This window comes from Meleagris gallopavo, chromosome 7 (assembly GCF_000146605.3).
Source record: "Meleagris gallopavo isolate NT-WF06-2002-E0010 breed Aviagen turkey brand Nicholas breeding stock chromosome 7, Turkey_5.1, whole genome shotgun sequence".
Lineage (NCBI taxonomy): Eukaryota > Metazoa > Chordata > Aves > Galliformes > Phasianidae > Meleagris > Meleagris gallopavo.
The window spans coordinates 23,350,516-23,364,539 of NC_015017.2; the positions used below are offsets into that span (position 1 = coordinate 23,350,516).

At 43.6% G+C, this 14,024-nt stretch overlaps 1 long non-coding RNA gene across 1 annotated transcript; it reads left to right on the forward strand.

Annotated features, from left to right (window-relative positions):
- On the forward strand, nucleotides 1-8,788 carry LOC104911752. Its single transcript, XR_794158.2, has 4 exons — nucleotides 1-77; nucleotides 1,630-1,842; nucleotides 2,733-2,846; nucleotides 4,137-8,788. It is a non-coding gene; the product is annotated as an uncharacterized LOC104911752 (long non-coding RNA).
- Nucleotides 8,789-14,024: the final 5,236 nt, after the last annotated feature.

The window sequence follows — 14,024 nt, forward strand, 5'->3', positions numbered from 1 at the left end:
CGGCCGCTCCGGCCCTTTGCCACCGCCGCCCAGTGAGAGGCCCCCTCCACCCATCAGGGATCCCCCCAGCCGAGCAGGTAGGGGCTGGGGCATGGGGCTGTTGGGCACAAGGGATCCTGCAGTTGAAAAATGAGGGCTTGTGGGTACCACCATAGCTCAAGGAACATTACCGTGCATTCCCGACTAACTCACGGATCTGGGCAGGTTTTGTGTAGTTGCTGTAACAAGAAGGGGCTGCCCACCAAATTCTGTACCAAGAGGGACCTGTTTTACCCAGCTCCCGTGAGTGACAACATTTCACCTTCCTGAGTCAGCCAGTGTGAGTTAATGGTAGTGTTGTCATGAATGGAAAGCCCAGCCTCCTACGTGTTGGAAGGCACAAACACAGCAAAATACAAATTACTTTAATAGAAGGCCGATCTGACGGTTGTTAAACAGGAGGCAGTTGCTGCAGCGTGACTAACTGTCATTACCTGCTAGACACAGATTCAGAATGAGACTGAAAATAGCGTTGTCTCCATCAGATTATTTCATCACATGTTTTGTCTTCTGACAATCACTGTTTGTAACTTTTAAGAGTTGCTCCTCATGTGCCTGATGGCTTTCCTTGTGGAGCTGGAGGAGCTGGGGCACACAAGGAAGCTGTACCTCAGTGCACTCACGGAGGCTGGCACATGGCTGCCTGGCTGCAGGAGTGGTCTCACGTTCGGTGGGGAGCACAGAGCAGTGCTGCAGAGTACTGCTGTGACTGGACACTGCAGGAACTTCTCCTGTGACAGCCTCTGCTTCCACAGGAGATTCATGTTTAGCTCTTTTCTGATGCAGATTTTAGTAAATGTACACTACCTTTCTACTGACTCAATGAGTAGAAGGAAGCTACAGATATAAATTATAAATGTAAATACTGTTCTGCAATGGTTTGAGGTAGATGATGGGTTTTAATAAGGTTTAGGGAGAGAAACCATTCTGGTTTTCCAGTATGCGTCTGTAACTAGATTTCATCAGAACAAGGAAGCGTTTAGGAAAATGAACATAATTGTCAATTGCCCAACTGCACTAAGCAGAGGTGCTGAGACCTTTGGCCATGTGCACCCCTCCACACCCTCTGCGTGGCCTCCTCCTGTACAAGCTGTGGATTCCTCTCCTGTCCCAGTTTACTGCTGCTCAGGGAACGTCACTTTCCCACCCTGTGTGGGCTGTGCATTCACATTGCCATGCAGAGCTTTTCTGCTTCACTGTGAAGATACATGGGGAGTTGGTGGGGTGCAGCCTGGATCCCCAGTCCACAAAGTTCCTCCTGTAACTGCTCATTGAGGCCAATGTGATTTAGAGTGGTTTGAAATTGGCTTCAAGGGCCAGCACCTCTACAGAGCTACTGCAGCTGGTGGAGGCACGAATATGGGATCTGAGGTGTGTTTGTGTTTGGATATACCTGCTCCTCTGACCTCTGCAGGTGGTGGGCTCCCCATCAAGCCCTGGGAGCAGGGAGGTGGGTCTGGGGTCTGCTCTTCCCAGGGACTTGGCCTGTGCTCTGTTAGTGAGAGGCCATGGGACACGGGCAGCAGTGTGCCACTGCAGAACAGTAGGAGGCAAACAGGGTTTTTGTGCTTGTCTCTATTCTCTCTTCAGGCCCCCTGCCACCACCACCTCCCATCAGCAGGAATGGAAGCACCTCAAGGGCTTTACCTGCTGCTCCCCAGCTGCCTTCCCGGGCTGGGCTGGAGAACCAGAGAGGTGGGCCCCGGCCACCGCTTCCCCCAGACCGGCCAGGAACAGGCGCACCACCACCACCACCGCCACCTTCATCAGCACTCCGGAACGGCTTCCAGGACTCAGGCGATGGTAAGCTGTGCTCCCAGCTACTTGCCCTCATAGAAATTGTGTAGCCGCTTTTGGCCTTAATGTGGCAAAAAAGTGTGGGGTAAAGGATAGAACAGGACTGCAAAGCTGTCAATATAGGCTTAAAAATAACCCTTTGAAATATAGTCTGAAAAAGAAGAAAACAAAAAAAGAAAAAAGAAACACTTCTCCATACTTAGCTTTGCTACAGTACAGGAAGAAGTCCTAAGGGGATTGTTCTGGCTGCAATGTGAATTCAAGCCATAGCTACACTAAGACTCCTTGTAAGTCAGAACAAGTTAGATGATGGCTCAAAAACTGAAAGCTGAAAGACAGAGGAGGGAAGAGGTTGTCAGAACACTGCTGAAGATGTCAAGTTTCTCTCTTTTTGCTGGTGTTTATTGAAAAGGTGAGATTCAAGATAGCTGAGTTTTAAAGATTCGTTATGCTTTTCTTTTGAGTTGTCATTTACAAAGGATAGATGAATCTTTTGGCTAATTATGGATGGCTATGGAAGTTGATATTTCTGACATTTATGAGGTTAGGAAAAGCAAGCAGAAAATTGAACTCACACTTGTTAATCATCTTTACACTTCAGATAAGGCAGGTGGGTTTCAAATGTATTTTTTTTTTCACTGAGTGGTTTGCAGATTCTGAACCTGTGCCTTTACATGTTGGTTTCTAATTATAACCACTGGGAATAAACATATTAGAACTGGATCCTGGTAAATAACCTAATAGGTTGCTGATTCAATATTCAGCTATCAAAGCATTTTGCGATAGAAAACATGTAAGAAATTCGATATTAGTATTGGTTGATTTTTCTGAAGCTGTATCACACAACCAACTGGTAAAGCACATCTTGTTCTGTTTTGTTGTTGTTGTTTTTTCAGATGAGTGGGAAAGCAGGTTTTCTTTTCATCCTATATCTGATTTGCCACCTCCAGAGCCATATGTACCTGTGAATCGAAGTTATCCCAGTAAACTAGCAAGAAATGAAAACCGAGGTAAGTTTGTTCCACTTCTGGCGTTGGGATTTCAGCATATCTTCCTAGAAACAGTGCGGATAGGGAAGAGATTGGCTCCTGAGATTTCAGAACTTCTCCAACATCTTGTTTTCTCCTCTCCACCACACTGAAAATGCTAAATACAGGTTTGCAGGCATAAGCCCTTTTAAACTTGTACTACAGAGTGGGATGGGTGGAGTATTGTTTTGTTCCTAAGTTGTAACCTATATTGTAAGATACCACTTTGGCCATAATATTCTGCTACAGGCAGCCAGAGCTGCAAAATTCCAGCTTCGCCTTTTGATTTTTGTTTGTCTGGTTTTGTCCCTGTTACTCCTCTTGGAACTCTTTTCTAGGACTTCTTTCTCATTCCCCATCTAAATCTATGCATGACTCATTTATTTGTGTGCCAAAGTCATCCTTGAATTTTAGTTATTCTCCCTTGTTGGTGCATTAAGCCCCTGCTATATATATATGTATATTTAATACAAGTCATACTTTTCTCTCAACTTTTAGTTTGCTGAGGTCATTATATCAGGATGTATTAACACTCTTCTTCCAAGCTAAATTCTGTTTCTCTGATCATTGATATTGCTGCTGTATTCATTTCAGCTTGATTTCATCTTTTTTGATCAGTGTTACATGCTGTTCCAGTTGAGTCTCAGGCATTCCATTAGTTAGCACCATTTGGCCTGGTACACCCAAGGATTAATTCACTTCTTTCACAATAGGTCACATCAGTGCTCATAGTTATCCTGTAATCATCTGTACACTCACGTGTTTCTCTGTCTGTCCTGTTTCCAAATTATGAGGTTTTGGTGTGGAGCAGAAATTCCTGTTAGTCTCTGACCCTTCTCTCTGGCTCTTACCTTTCTTCCCATTCCTATTACTCCACAAAGAGAGTCAAAGAAATCAGTTTTGAATGAAAATCTTCATTTTGGGAAATATATGAAGAGCTTTGAAACATTACTTCTAGAGCTTACTGCTTTCATTGAAATGTACACATGTTGCAAGTAGCATTGAGACCATATGTGTTTATGTAGTAAGAGTGACTGGCCTGCTCTGAAAAGGGAGCAAAGGACTGAAATGCTAGTAGTTCCTAGGCATTTGGAGATAACAGTAGTTACAAACTTAAGTTTACATTGTTTGAAGTTCTTGCATTGTTTAGTAAACTAACCAGAAACTAGAAAGATATTTTCTAAATGGTTAGACAAGGAAACGAGTAGATCTTCTGGCTTGGATGTAAACTTCCACTATAAAAAGTAACGTAAAACTTTCTTCTTTTTTCAGGAGGCTCTGGTCGAAAAGAAAGAGGTGTCCCCCCGCTTCCACCTATACCAAGGTGAAGTGGGTTCTGGCCCTTTTTTGGGCTACATCTGTTTTACAAGGTCTCCTTCAAGTCAGCTCTCCTGTCCACATTGTTGGAAAGTTGTCTGTTTTGCTCTGTTCCCACTTTTGGCTTGTCAGCTGGAATAAACTTCAGTCTATTACAAAAGTAATAGACAAAGCTTATGAACTATAGTTGCTCAAAGCTATAAATTTTGTTTGCTTATACTGCAGGCTGTCCTGAAAGGCATTTTATGGACCATGCCCAACATACATGCATCATGCTTACCGGGTCCAGCCCTGTCCTCTTGAGAGTTCCACAGAGGTCTGGCTTTGAATTTAACGAGAGGTGGAACAAAGCTGTTTCATTCATGTGGGGTACAGTGGCTGTATTATTTGATCAATCAAATACAATCTGTTTGCTGTTTATAAACCAACTGCCAGGGAATACTGTATAGCTGAGAATCCCCTGGAGCCTTCTTTGCTTGCCTGACCTGGTCCATCTGCTTCTGCGAGCCATATTCCTACTACACGGGAATCAAGTTTATCTTAAATCTTTTCACCTCAGCTTAGTCAAGTAATTTTTTTTTATACGACAGATAGCACGTCCTGTCCTGAGGATGGAGTGTTGTCTGGCCTTATTTTTATCTGCAGAGAATCATTCAAAAAAGAGCACAAGTGAAGAATCCGGCAGCATAAAAATATCTTTTTTTACAACTTTTTTCCTTGTTTTGTAATAACATTACAGTTTTAATCACTTTGTGCTTTTCTACTTTGTTATGGACCATCCTAGAGTCATCTGTGTGCTGGATTATTGCAACACACTCTTCCTGAGACTACCTGCAAAGAATTCTTCAAAAGTAGTCTTAGTGAAAATGCAGCAGTTATTGTAATTTTTCTTTCTGTAAAACATTTCTAACACCAGTGCTCCACAGACTGCTTTCCGTTTGTTTCTTTGGTACAATTAAACGATGGGTTTTTAATTTAAAAAATTTCCTGAGGCTCAGATGACAGTCTCAGAGAGATTGTAGTTGACTCATGTAACAGCAGAGCAGCTGAGGTCAAAAATGTGCATAGGTGGAAGCTCTTTGATGTTGTGAAGGAGGTCTGGGGTTAGTGTGTTCAGGTGGGAGCACGAGCTCCAAAATTTGCTATCTGCACTGGTTCAAGAGGATGGGAAGATTTGGCCTTCTGAGTTTACCATGAAGCCTGTTCTTTCAACCTCCACTGAAGGGAGCCTCAGCAGAGAGCTGCGAGACTTATGCTAACAGAAGAAAGAGAAAAGTATTCTGACGTTGTGACAATCGGTTTGTATGTTTAATGGCTTTTGAATTTTGTGTTTGAGAAAAGAGTTCATCGAATGAGCGTGTTTTGTAAAAGGATCCAAATGCATGTAAAATGCCTTTGAAAATTTGAGGAAGGTTTTAATTCTGAATTTTCGAATATTGCCAAATAATATCTCTTTGTTAATTGGACTTCTGAAGTTTAACCCTGAAAAATTTCTCCTCTGTCTCCTCAACAGCATTTCTACAGCATGCTTCTTGGGACCCCTACAAAGCCTATACCAGCAACCATGTTTCACTGGGTGAAAAAAATAAAATAGGTCATGTTAGTTAAGAAAGTGTTTCTCTAGTGTGAGAGATGTGATCCTAAGCTGAGGCTAGCATGAGGTTAGCCCTAGAAGATCCAGGGAATGTATCTGAAGAGAGCTTGAACCCCACTGCAGTGTCTGCGTGTGGGGCTTCTTGCCTGTCAGTGGGCTTGGAGGGACAGACTGCCTCTGTCCCATCGCTGGGTCAGTCACCATGACAAGGCAGAGTTGGGTGCGGCCACGTCAACGTAACTTCTTGGCCTTTTTGGTATTTGTTTACAAAATCTTGTTAGCTGTGATAGCATTTGATTACATACAGGTTTTTACATTTTTGTATCTAATGACATATTTTCAGTTACTATCTACGGTCTTGAACCTGCAATTGAGTGCGCAGGCGCAGGGATGTATCTACATCAAGTTGCAGGGTCGTGGCTGTAAGAGTTTCTTAAAGAAATATTAATGGGACCTCCATGTGACAGGTGCACCTTGAGATCAAGTCTAGCTCAGTACTGAATTTCTATGTGTTTTATGGATGTCACTTAAATGTGTGCACTATGCAAAGTGCCTGTCTCTTTGGCTTATTATTATGTGAATAGAAGTCCAAATAAGATTTTTAGGATAATAACTTAAAGGATAAATTATTGTATTCATGTTATTAAACTGAAGCACTTACAACTTTGAGGAGCAACATTCTGAATTTAAGAATACAATATTTTTGATACATTGACCTGCCAAATCTTTAATATCCAAACAGCTATGCAGCCAAAAAAACTAGAAAAAATAAAATCCAAGAGCTGTACTGTGTCTTGTAACTTACCTGCTTCCAGTATGACTGTTTTACTTCAAGTAAAATGCTGCAGATTGTTCTGCCACTCCTCTGCATCATTCAGAATATCCCATATTTGATCTTTTCGGTAAGGTTCGCTGACCAGAAAGTCTGGACCTTAACCAGTGACTTGGCAAGTCAGCTTCAGTCTCACTTAAAATGGCTACATAGAAGGCCCTCAGTCAACAGGCTGAGGAACCCAAGCTGCCTGTTGGTTTCACCACTTCCTTGTACTGTAGACACCTTCTCAGAACGGCTGTTTGGCATATATGTCAAGTACCTTTAAAACGCAGAAAGAGGTATTTTCTCACCCAGCAACAACTTGACTATTTATATCTTTTGCAATAAAATTCCCTAGTATAATCCAGAACAATGCAGCATTTTATCTTCCATATATCGCTTCACATATCAGTAGCTTTTTACAGTATGAGCAGTATTAAGGTATTTATTTCACTATGAAGTCTTAAAAGAAAAAGGATACAGAACAGGTTGATCCAGTGGTGCCTTATGACTTTTTTAGTCAACTTTTCTGTGTTTCACAAGACAAATGAAGTCGTTGTTCTTGCACGTCCCAACATAAATAGCGCTGATAGCAGCATTGCACAGTGCTGCGCCAAGTCCTGCTGCTGTCGTGTGCTCAGTCTGCTAACTTGAGTGAGCTGAATGTGAGGAGAGGTGTGGGTCAGCTTCCAGGTGAGACATGGTGGCACTGGTGCCATTGCTGGCATTGCTCTGGAAACCTTCCCTTCTCCAGGCAGCCCAGCTGCCTTCAGCATGTTTGCACAGTGTTAAAGAACTAAGCTGGGTTCACTGCTTGCATCTGACAGTTACTGATTTTGTTTTAATGGCATTGTCTTAATAACATTCACACCTCAGAGCTTTTTTATGTCGTCACCAAGTCTTGGATTGCATGACAATGGCCATGAATGTTCATTTTTGTTTAATTTGACGAAGTAAATAAAATGAGAATAACTTTTATAGTAATTTCTGCTCAGTATTTCTGTAAGGAAACACAAGCTGTCTGCTCTGACTTTGTGCAGCAGCTGCAGGGAGAAAAGGTCCCAGTGATTTGTGTTGAGTTGTTGAAGGAAGCTCAGCTTGTGACGCAGGAAGCATGTATTTCTGTAAATGAACCACTTCTTGAATAAGGTTGCAAGGTTCTCATTGAGAAGCCACCATTTCCCAACACCAAAAGAGTCATAAAAACTGTTCTTTTCTGCAAGACTGAGCTATTAGAGAAGTTCCTTCAGTTGCCATTTTAAAAGGATGGCAGCAGTTTGTCCTTGCAGCACTGACTGCTTACATGTCATTTGTACAAGTAGGTCTCTGCTGGAGAACAGAGCTGCTGTCGTGGTTCACATAGTTTGCAAGACAACTTTTTCTGTGCTGAAATATGAAAGTAGGAAGGGTGCATTTACCCTTGGATGCAAAAAGTGAAGCTGGATGATCAAAGTGGGGTTGTTTCGAGCAGAATGTTGACTGCCAGGAGAGGGGAGCTGGGGAGGAGAAACGCACCCATGGAGGATAAGCCAGTTGGCTGGATGTGGGCACTCATATGAAAGCACAGAGCCAGGCGTAAGCTGTGTGAGTGTGAGGTTGTGAACGCTGTCTGTCAGTGCACTCAGCCTGTCACTGCAGTACTTCGAGTCTGTACAGTACGTCTTGGATGAACTTTAACCTCTCAGATTGTACTCACCGGAAAAAAAGGGAGAATCTCTTACTGGAGGTGCTCAGTAAGACACAAAAAGTGGTTCGTGGAAAGCTTTGTATGTCCCTAAGGGAATGCAGGGTTGCTCAGCCTGCCCGGTGGCACTGCTGCCAGTTATGAACAGGGCGCTGGCAGTGTGGGGAGTGCTGAGGGAAACCGGGAGGGCTGCATGTCCTGGGCAAGGGAGTGGCATGTTGGCATGCTGATGTTTTGTAATTTGCGATACAGGTTCTGTAGCATAAACTCTTAAGTGATAAGAAGGCACTCTTAAGTTTGGATTCAAAGTCACACAGGGCTATAAAAGAGAAACATAACTTCCAATGCAGGCTGAGCAGAAAGTAACACGGTTTTTTCAGGCACTTACAGTTGGAACTTTTATAAAATATTAATCGAGTTCTGTGAAATTTTTCTGCTTAACATTTATCTTGTATGTGATGTTTTTTTTCTCCTTATTTTTCTATCCTATGCCAAATAAATTTTACTTTTATTTACTCGCTGGTACGGCCTGTTGCATTGAGAATGTGGTCTGAGCCTGGATGAGTGTGCGGCAGCAGCGCAGCTCCTCACCTGCCTGCACCTCGCCATGGAGCTTTGGGCTTCCATGTGGGGAAGGTTGGGTGTTTGCAAGGAAAGAGAAGCCAGAGTTTAGTTTGGCATAAAGAATATTAGATAAGAAGTGTGGCCAGTGATGCTGTGCTTGTATGTAGACCTTGCTTTAGTAGTCCTTTGGTGGGCAAAATCTCTAGGTGCTGGTTCTCAGCTTTGCAAGCCTAACACTTGCCATGAGGAGATTACATGGAAAATGTAGCACTTGGTGTTAACCACAGTTCTGTTATCTCTACTCTCTTGCCAAGAGGCTTCCAAAGTATATCACGTACTTACAAACAAATGAAACCTTTCTTTTGATTTTAGAGCCCTGTTCTTGGTTTTGGACTTCATCTTTTCAGGAGATTGAACCAGGTTCAACCTGGGAAGACTCTTTGGTAGAAGTCCAAAGAAGGCTCCAATTCAGGCCGCAGTTCTGGTATCTCCTGCAAAATTAGAAAGATCATTTAAAACCCTGATCTAAAAAGCTCCATGCAGAAACTCATTGACCTCATCAGGCGTAGCCGTAGGTTCGTTCTTACGCAGCTGTGGATCCTTTGGCAGCCATGAGGACCACTTGTTGGTGTTCCAATTTACAGACTGGCTGGGGCAGAGGTTTCTGTTCTCCAGAGGCCACAGACAGCCATGGCTCATCTGTATTCAAAGGCCCACCGGTGCCTGGGCTGTGTGGGTAGCAGGACAATGAAGGGGGTGAAGGCTGTGGACACATGGGCTGCAGAGGAGCTGGTTCTTCAGGCTGAGCTTGGCTGCAGCAGTCCTGAACCAGGTCCCAGAGGTGTGAACCCAAGGGTCAGCCAGCAGGACCACCTCTTTTGGGTTCAGTCAAAGGAAACATGCCTCTTTCTGGGTTTTGCTTGACTTTGGGAAGAAGGAACTGAGCTGAGCCATAACCACAGCAGAGTCCTTCCTCCATTTAACTCAAAAAAGAATACTGTTGCTTTTTAAAGAAAACAAAAACAAACAAAACAAAAACCAATATTCTTTGTAACGCTTGTAAATGCTCTCCAGTAGCAGGAAGGATCCAGCACCGGCTCAGCAGCTCCCACAGCCATCTTGCCCTGTTACAGTCTGGCTGCATTGTGCACTGCTATTAACAAATTGGTCCTGGCCAATCCATTATCAGTTTAGGTGCTAAATGTTGTTCCATACATGCCTATACAACAATTATGTATTTTTCAGGTTAGCTAATGAAACAGAACCCTTCAGGGTTGGATTTTCTCTGTCTGATAGCCATTATAACAAGTGATTCCTAACAGCTGCTTCAGCTATAGTACAGTTCTCCGAAAAGCAACTAAATACGTAACATGATGTGAGCTTCATACCAAGATGTTCCATTTTCAGTTGCACTCTTAGAGTGCCTATAAATGTTATTTCGTACATAATGAAACTGTGTTTTACACTTTTAAGTGATCTTATCCTTTAACTTGTCAGGACGCTGTAACCCTCCAGAGAAGTTCTGCTTGCTCTGCCAAGCTGAGAGGGGCTGGCGCATAGACACCCTTGCCAGCTTTAAAGCCAAATAAGTTATTTTGTTATAAACCAAGTTGTTTCTCCCCATGGGCATTATATGCTGTCTACAAACAGCTGTGCCTGTGCTCCGCTCCTTCTTGCAGAGATGTCACAAGAAACATTTTGTGGAGCAGATAGGGGCCTCGGAAACCTTTTCTGTACCTTGTTGCTTATTACTCTTTTGTGGTATCTGTGCAGCTCGTTCTGTGAGCTTCTCCACACATACATACAGATCTTAAACTTTGATGAAGCATAAAAGCAATAGAATGGCACTTTGTCTCCAGACTGTAGATTTTGCAGTGATACAAATAATTTGTTACTGATGTGGATCAGTAAAAGCCTTTCAGCACAGAGATTGTACCCACCAACTCATGTACAGATCTAAAAGACACCTTGGGGCAGTGCATGCTGTAGGAGGATGGAGAAGTTTGTTGGTGCTTAATTCTGTGAGGTGCTCGTCATCTTTCTGTAACCACTGAAAGAAATCAGTAATGCTGCACTATGTCTCAGGAGGTGTTTATTTGGTATCCCCTTCCCATCATCTGCCTGGTGTTCAGGAGGCCTTCTAGCACAACTTTCCTTGGTCCAGCCAGCAGCAGCCCGGCCGTGTTGGTGCACTCTTCCTCTCCAGCAGCCCCATGCTGTGCAACCCTTTCATGACTTCCCCCAGTGGAGGCCAAACACTTCTTGTCTGCCTTACAGCCCCACAGGCCATGAGGCAGCAGCTTGATTGGATAGGAAATGTGACAGCTGTGTAAATCCTTCAGCTCTGACAGAGCATGAGGTCCTTCCTAATGGATGGAGAAATCGATCTGAATTTTTCAAATTTAATTAAAAAAAAAAAAAAAAGACTACAAGTTTCATTCTGTTCTTTCATAGCTGATGATAACATATTTAAATGTTAATTTTTTGATGCCTAAGGCTGTTTATTTCAACAGAGCTAGAGCACAGTCTTTTGGAACAGTTATGGTCCTGTAATCTTTTCTTCCTGTATTCACAGTGAGGCTCATAACATACTACATTTCAGCAGCAGGCCAGGTGCAGAGGTGCTCTTGAGGAAAAGATGGCTGCCATGAAGTCAGTTGGATTAGATCAGCAAACATGTTCCATGGCTGCTGCCAATGTTGCCCATGTCCAGTATCGGTGTCTACTCAACAAAAACATCTCAATGAAGAGACAGACAGTGGTACTTCAGAGAAGTAGTAAGTAACTGCTACTTCAATCTTAAAACACATCTGTGGCTTAAGGTACAGCTTCTGCAGAAGCTACATAACAAATCTAAATCAGAAAACTGTCACAAAGGCTGTCTATGCAGCAGTCATGCTTTCTATTCCACATTACAACATGTCACTTTTTAATTTTCATATGTTTTCCTCTCTGTTTATACCATTCTTTTATTTTTCTTCCTCAAATAGAAGTTATTTTTCAGGCTTGCTGAGTTATAAGCTGCCTAAATACCTTCCTCATTTAGAATATGGAGCAGTTCCTTTTTTTTTTTTTCTTTTTTTTACCCCTTTTCTTTTTTTGTCAAGAGTGCAGCAGATTAGCAAAGAGTTGTCTGCCAGCAGCCCCTGAGATCAGGGCAGAGGCAGGGGCTGTGGTAACAGTGCTCCTTGCTGCTGGTTCCCTCACTGCAACAGGAACCGCTGCTGCTCCCTGCAGTCAGGCCGCAGCCCGTCACTGTGAGGCAAAAGTGTTCTCTGTTTGTGGGACCACGGACCTCCTGATGGGGCACTGTGGTCACATGAGGACGAGTGTTCACTTTTATCATTCTCTCCATTTAAAATAGCAGCTTTCACTTCCCCTCCTTGCCAGTAGCTTGGGCTCCTTCTGAAAGCTGGGGACTTGCTGCTGGTGTCCTTTGGATACACAGTGTATTCTCCTCAGCTGTGCTGCAGGGCTGCTGCTGTGCCTTCATCTATCTGCTTTCCAAATGGGTTCTTGTTTCTCGTGTTATCATTGATTTTACAGGTAGAAGTTGACATGCGTGCTGTGAGGAGATGCCCACACACCTGTCTGCAGCTCATTCTCCCCACGCACTGCTGGCCCTGGTGTAGCAGTGGTGAAAACTGCAGACATGTTTCTTCCAAGCTGCAAACAACTATTGATACAAGTGCAGGTGCATGATACGATGAGCAACCTTCTCCATGAGTGTTTGGTTTGGCAGCAGGCAGGTGGGCCAGGCAAGCGGTTTCCCCATACTGAGAACTATTCAGCTCAGTGCAGGAGCCATGCTGCCAGCTGAGTGCTGTGCCCCAGACAGACCGGGCTGTGTGCCTTATGGAAGGGGATGCTGCACAGCAAGGTGACAGCAAGGATGTTCCCTGCCGTCCTTACCAGGGCGTTTCACCTTCCTGTCTTTCCACCAGCTTCTCCCTTCCTTGTGCCTCCCAGCCGGTGGCCAGGCCGGCGCTAGGTGGCACTTCGCGCTTGGCCTAAATTTCGCTCTTTGCAGAGAGCGGCTTTAACAACAACGCCAGAACTCGATTTTTGTGTCAGTGAGAGTCGTTTTGTCTCCACCACGCTGCCGGCAGCACGAGTAGTTCCCAGCTGGCAATCTCTGCTCCTGTTGTGTTGCTGTTAGGAATGTGATTGCGTGCTCCGTGCTGTGGTCCATCACTTCAGGAGCACTGTGTGCTTTGTGACTGCTGGGCAGGAGCTTGTTTACTCGGGATGTATACAGCCTCATTCCCCCACATGGTTTCACAACTCTTAGGCAAGTAAAATGCCAGTATTGGCATAAAAATGATGCAAGAGAACAACATGTGTGACTCTGCCCTGTTTCAATTTAACCTGAAAATAGCATGCTATTAGGGCTGAACTAAGTATTTACCTGCAGCTGGAGAAGGAGTTAAGAATAAGCACCAAATGCCTTTTGTTTGTTGATAGAGTCAAATGGCAATAGCACGTAGTTGTAGAGAAGCCACCCCTACAATATTCCAGTATTAAAATAAGAATTTGCTCAAATATTTAGGAGAAGAAATTCCTTCTCATTGTGAGCCAGAGAAATAGAAAACAGTCAGAATGAGATCCTCACAAGCATAGGAATGAAATGCTGGCTACAAAGCTAAAAGATATGACAAACTGCTGAATGCAATCTGGAAAAAAGATATAGGGGAGAATCTACAAATTACAGAAATAGAAGTATGAAAACAGAGCAGGGAGAAAAATATCTGCAGTAGCTGAAGAGCTCAGCAAGGACACGGCTTACCTGTCACAGGCTGTAACAGGGGACCAGGAAAGGGAAAATGCTGTGGCAGAGATGAAATAGAGAAGAAATAAGAGAACAAATAAACTGTTGGGTTTCTACCAAGGGATATAATGCACTACATTCAATACATATTTTTGGATAACGTTTAAACTATGCTTGTACAGATGCTTGTACAGGTGGGATATGGTGTTATCACAAGTGGGAACTCAGTAAGTGAGGAACATTTTACAGAAATTTGGGTCATATTCTTAACATATCTCCAGAGCTCCCCTTTCGTGTTGCAGCAGTTTTGCATTCCTTTCACCTGCCAAACCAATTATGCACTGAATAAGCAACAGGTGCAGCAGATTCCATATCAGAAAGAGCTTATTTATTCAGGACGTCCTGCTTTAACAGCTTCC